A 6,000-nucleotide genomic window follows, 5' to 3' on the forward strand; every position below is an offset into this window, starting at 1 on the left:
CGGACGATACGAAAGAGAGGTTGAACAGACTGGTAATAGGGGTTGCAACAATGGCGGCGGATATTTTCAGAAAGAGAGGGTCCAGATTGTCTAGCCCAGCTGATTTGTACGGGTCCAGGTTTTACAGCTCTTTCAGAACATCTGCTATCTAGATTTGGATGAAGGAGAAGCTGGGGAGGCTTGGGCAAGTAGCTGCGGGGGGTGCGGTGTGTACTCATAATATACAGGGGGAACGATTGCCTTACGGCGAGGATAGCTGTGCTGCAAGCCCAGCTTCAGACGCAATCGTTAGGCAAGGGTCATTTCAGTGTAGGAAAGGATGAAACAGTGTCTGTGCCACCAGTAAGTACAGATAGTAGTATAAATCCCCTCGCACGTTCCCCGCAGCCGGACAACTTTCTCATGGCTTCTGGAGGGAAATGCTGTAGGAATGCTCAGCTGGTGTCGCTCATTCAGCCGACAGACACTTTCAACCGGTTTTCCCCATTAAGCAACGGGTCGGAGTCTGAGGCCGAGCCTTCTCTGGTCTCTACTCCTCCCGTTACGGGGTCTGAGACGCCGAAGCTTCCCACCATTAGCTCTGACAAATTGAAAACCCTAGTCATTGGCGACTCCATTACCCGCAGTATTAGACTTAAAACGAATCATCCAGCGATCATACACTGTTTACCAGGGGGCAGGGCTACCGACGTTAAGGCTAATCTGAAGATGGTGCTGGCTAAGGCTAAAACTGCCGAGTGTAGAGAGTATAGGGATATTGTTATCCACCAACGATGTTAGGATGAAACAGTCAGAGGTCACCAAGCGCAACATAGCTTCAGCGTGTAAATCAGCTAGAAAGATGTGTCGGCATGACATCACCAGCACCATCTTCAGATTAGCCTTTATTACTGTTCTTGTATGCGTTTATTTGAATGAGTGTGTATATGCATGTGTACAAACACCCGCATGGCATCAGCCTCAGACAATCCGGCTGTAAAAACACCGCCTCCCTCAGTGTATTTCAAACATACTTTTTTATTAGGTTTTATTTCTACTTTTTTTTTGTTACTTTTATATTTGACCATCATCTCATTATCATCATCATCATCTCCCGCACAGCAACTTTGTCTCCAATTCCACATCCTCAGCTTCCCTCAGGTCATCCCATCTCTCTCTGCTGGCCACCCACTTCGGGTTTCTACTCAACCCAATTATCTTTCATCTATACTGTGATGTTTAACGTACAATTTCAATCTATCTAATAGAATCCACAGATTGTGAGTTGAAGATAAATACTTTAACTAAGAGTATTAGTATATTAGTAATTGACTGACCCGGTCTCTCCAGATCTCCTCACAGTACTATTTCTAGGGTCAATTTTAGATCAATGCTATGCATTTTCAGCCATTCCTGAACCTGAGACCAGAAACAGGCTACCTGAGGACAATACCAAAATAAATGGTCTATTTGATTCTGTATCCTCACAACAAAATCTGTCACCGGGTGGTGCCAGAATAACAACCTATCCCTCAACGTAACCAAGACTAAGGAGATTATTGTGGACTACAGGAAAAGGAAGACCGAGCACGCCCCCATTGTTCACCTAATACCTTTTTTGCATTATTGGTTAGAGCCTGTAAGTAAGCATTTCACTGTAAGGTCTTGTCACGATCGTCGTAAGAAGCGGACCAAAGCGCAGCGTGGTTTGAATTCATTCTTCTATCTTTAACGAAGAACACTTAAACAAAAAAACACAAAACGAATAAGACGAACGTGACCGCTATATAGACACTGTGCTAACATGCAACATAACATAGACAATCACCCACAACCCACAATACAAAACAGGCTACCTAAATATGGTTCCCAATCAGAGACAACGCAAAACACCTGTCTCTGATTGAGAACCATATCAGGCCAAACAGAGAAATAGAAAACATAGAAATACAAACGTAAACTGCCCACCCCAACTCACGCCCTGACCAACTAAATAAAGACAAAACACAGGAAATAAGGTCAGAAACATGACAGGTCTACACCTGTTGTATTCGGCGCACGTGACAAATAAACTTTGATTTGATTTGAAATCTGCAGAGCTTCGATGATTTTATGCCCCAAATATTCAACATTTTGTTGGTGGCAAGAATTATAATAATTTTAGCTGAAAAGCACGAAGTCTTGCATCTTGTGTTGTTTTATATATTAACTCACACGTACCATGGAATCGGTACATCAAAAATCTCTTCAAAACTATTTTGCAATCTGTATGGCACAGTTGTCAACATCCTGGTCCTCAGGATGCTATTTGTTATTTTTATATTTTTTATTCCTCCTCCATTTTGATCCTTTATATTGGGCAGACAGACCAGTTCCCTACCTCCTCCTGCTGCCACCCGCCTCCTCCAGTTTGATCCTTTATATTGGGCAGACAGACCAGTTCCCTACCTCCTCCCATTGCCACCCGCCTCCTCCAGTTAGATCCTTTATATTGGGCAGACAGACCAGTTCCCTACCTCCTCCCATTGCCACCCGCCTCCTCCATTTTGATCCTTTATATTGGGCAGACAGACCAGTTCCCTACCTCCTCCCATTACCACCCGCCTCCTCCAGTTAGATCCTTTATATTGGGCAGACAGACCAGTTCCCTACCTCCTCCCATTGCCACCCGCCTCCTCCATTTTGATCCTTTATATTGGGCAGACAGACCAGTTCCCTACCTCCTCCCATTGCCACCCGCCTCCTCCATTTTGATCCTTTATATTGGGCAGACAGACCAGTTCCCTACCTCCTCCCGCTGCCACCTACCTCCTCCAGTTTGATCCTTTATATTGGGCAGACAGACCAGTTCCCTACCTCCTCCCATTGCCACCTGCCTCCTCCATTTTTGGGGTAATGCTGTAATCAATTGGTTCTTGGATTGAGCAGACCTTCCCGTACAATTCTGATAACTCCATGAAGGACATAACTCTACCATTACAATGTACAATATCATTTAAGAACAAAATACCCTTTTCAAACATCTTTCCCATAAATACAGGTATTTTATCAACCAGCACATTTGAGGTCAGCCATAATATTTGTTGTAATATTTGTTCTGTCTTTTCAGGGGGATGAAATTGAAATTGTAGCTCTGCAATGCTTGTTTGAAAAAGACAGATACTTTGAAAAAAGTGGAGGATTATGGCAATCTGCACAAAGGCAAAAATGCAATTTTTTTTTAACAATGAATGAGCTTTTCTTAGTAATCTACTGGAGAACCATTTAGGGTTCAAGTAAAACTTTTGAATAAGTGAAGCTTTTAGAGAGAGGTTTAGTGCTTTTAATAATCTCAACCCACCCAATTCATATTCATTATATAGATAGGCACGTTTTATTTTGTCTGGTTTAGCGTCCCAGATAAAGCAAAATATTTCTTGCTCATATGATTTGAAAAACGAACCATCAGGAGTAGGCAGCTCCATCAGTAAGTGAGTAAACTGAGATATGACTAAGGAGTTAATCAGGGCAATTTTTCCATAAATAGACAGGTATTTACCTCTCCATGGTTGCAGGATCTTGTCTATTTTTACAAGTTTTCTATTGAAATTCATTGTGGAGAGCTTATTTATATATTTTGTGATATGAATACCAAGTATGTCTACTTCAACATCAGACCATTTTATAGGTAAACTGCAGGGTAATGTAAAAGTTGTATTTTTTTTAAAGATCCAATATGTAATATTGTACACTTATCATAATTAGGTTTTAGTCCAGAGAGTACAGACAAGTTATCTAGATATTCAATGAGATATTGCAGGGATCTAGCTTACTGTCACGCCCTGACCTTAGAGATTCTTTTTATGTCTCTATTTTGGTTTGGTCAGGGCGTGAGTTGGGGTGGGTATTCTATGTTGTGTGTTCTATGTTTTCTACTTCTGTGTGTTTGGCCGGGTGTGGTTCTCAATCAGAGGCAGCTGTCTATCGTTGTCTCTGATTGAGAACCATACTTAGGTAGTCTTTTCCCACCTGTGTTTTGTGGGTAGTTGTTTTCTGTCTTTGTGTCTGAACCAGACAGAACTGTTTCGTGTTGTTAGATTTTCGTTTATCACTTTGTTATTTTTGTCATAGTGTTCACTTCTCATTAAAAGGCATGAACACTTACCACACTGCGTTTTGGTCTCCTCCCTTAGACGATTGCTACACTTGCGGACTTAATATAAAACTTGAGTCATCGGCATCCATGGACACCTTTGTTTTAAAGCCTTGGATTTCAAATCAAATCAAATTTATTTATAAAGCCTTCTTACATCAGCTGATATCTCAAAGTGCTGTACAGAAACTCAGCCTAAAACCCCAAACAGCAAGCAATGCAGGTGTAGAAGCACGGTGGCTAGGAAAAACTCCCTAGAAAGGACAAAACCTAGAGAGGAACCAGGCTATGAGGGGTGGCCAGTCCTCTTCTGGCTGATTTCTAATCCTCTAATGTTGTTATTGGATCTGATTTTAATAGCTAGCATTTCGATGGCCATAACGAATAGATATGGTGACAGCGAACACCCTTGTTTAACTCCTCTTGACAATTCAAAACTCTGAGAAGTAGCCGTTATTTACTATTTTACACCTGGGGTTGCAATACATGATTTTTACCCATTTTATAAGAGAATTACCGAAATTGAAAAAAATCCAGGCATTTATAAATAAAATCCAGTCTTTATCAAATGCCTTTTCAAAATCCGCTATAAACACCATTCCTGGCTTCTTATATGTTTCATGATGTTCTATTATTTCTAGTAGTTGTCGTATATTATCTCCAATGTATCGTCCATGTAAAAAACCTGTCTGATCAGGATGAACAATACCTGGTAAAACCCTTTTAATTTTTAATGCTATGCATTTCGCTAGTATTTTTGCATCACAACATTGAAGTGTAAGAGGCCTCCAGTTTTTAAGATGGACTGGGTCTTTATATTTTCCATCTGGGTCTTGTTTTAATAATAGAGAAATCAGACCTTCCTGCTGAGTACCTGACAGACTACCATTTCTATAGGAGTAGTTAAAACAATCTAATAATGGAGCTTTTAGTATATGAAAAAAGGCTTGACATACCTCTACCGGTATGCCATCAAGCCCTGGGGTTTTTCCAGACTGAAAGGATTTAATAGCCTCAAAAAGTTATTCCTCTGTAATTTGGCCTTCGTACTGATCTTTCTGTACATTTGTTAATTTTCCATTTTTATATTATTCAGAAAGAATTCCATTTCTACCATTACCACTACCATTACTACTGCCGTCACTACCATTACTACTGCCGTCACTACCATTAGTACTGCCGTCACTACTACCGCTATTACTGCCGTTACTACCACTAGCACTAGTAATACCATTGCCATTACTACTACTACTATCGTCACTACCACTACTACTACCACTACTACCGTTACAACCACTACTACTACCACTAATACTACTACTGCCGCTGCTGTCACTACCGACAACTATTAATTTACAACAATAAATACTTCAATACTAGCAAGCACACCACATTTACTTCAGTAAATGTCATTCTGTTGAGTAGGGCGAAGGGGTTTGTATCATGTAGGGAAGAAAGCCATCCTAGTATTTAAACGAAGAACGGATGTATCTCATAGCTACTTAAATCAGCATAATGCTGAGGTCGACAGATAGAACAAGGTGCCAGATGTGTCCTTGGAGTAGAGCCGTGCCCTTGAATGAGTCCACAGTATTTGTTACTGTGTTGAGTGTGTGTGATTTTCAGTCAGGAAGATGTGTGTATTGTGTGTGTGTATTGTGTGTGTGTGATTTTTCTGTCATGAGGATAGGTTATGAAGTGTGTATAGCGTAGTGTGTGTCCTGGCTGGTCTCATCATCCTGCTGTCTGACTGGACAGGAGCTCTGTGACTGGACAGGAGCTGTCTGACTGAACAGGAGGTGACAGTTTATCACACTCCATCCCCTTCCCGACTCTCCTCCCCGATTCTCTCTCATACTTTAAAAATGTTACCTAGCAAGCAGTCATCG

This window comes from Salvelinus namaycush, chromosome 28 (genome assembly GCF_016432855.1).
Source record: "Salvelinus namaycush isolate Seneca chromosome 28, SaNama_1.0, whole genome shotgun sequence".
NCBI lineage: Eukaryota > Metazoa > Chordata > Actinopteri > Salmoniformes > Salmonidae > Salvelinus > Salvelinus namaycush.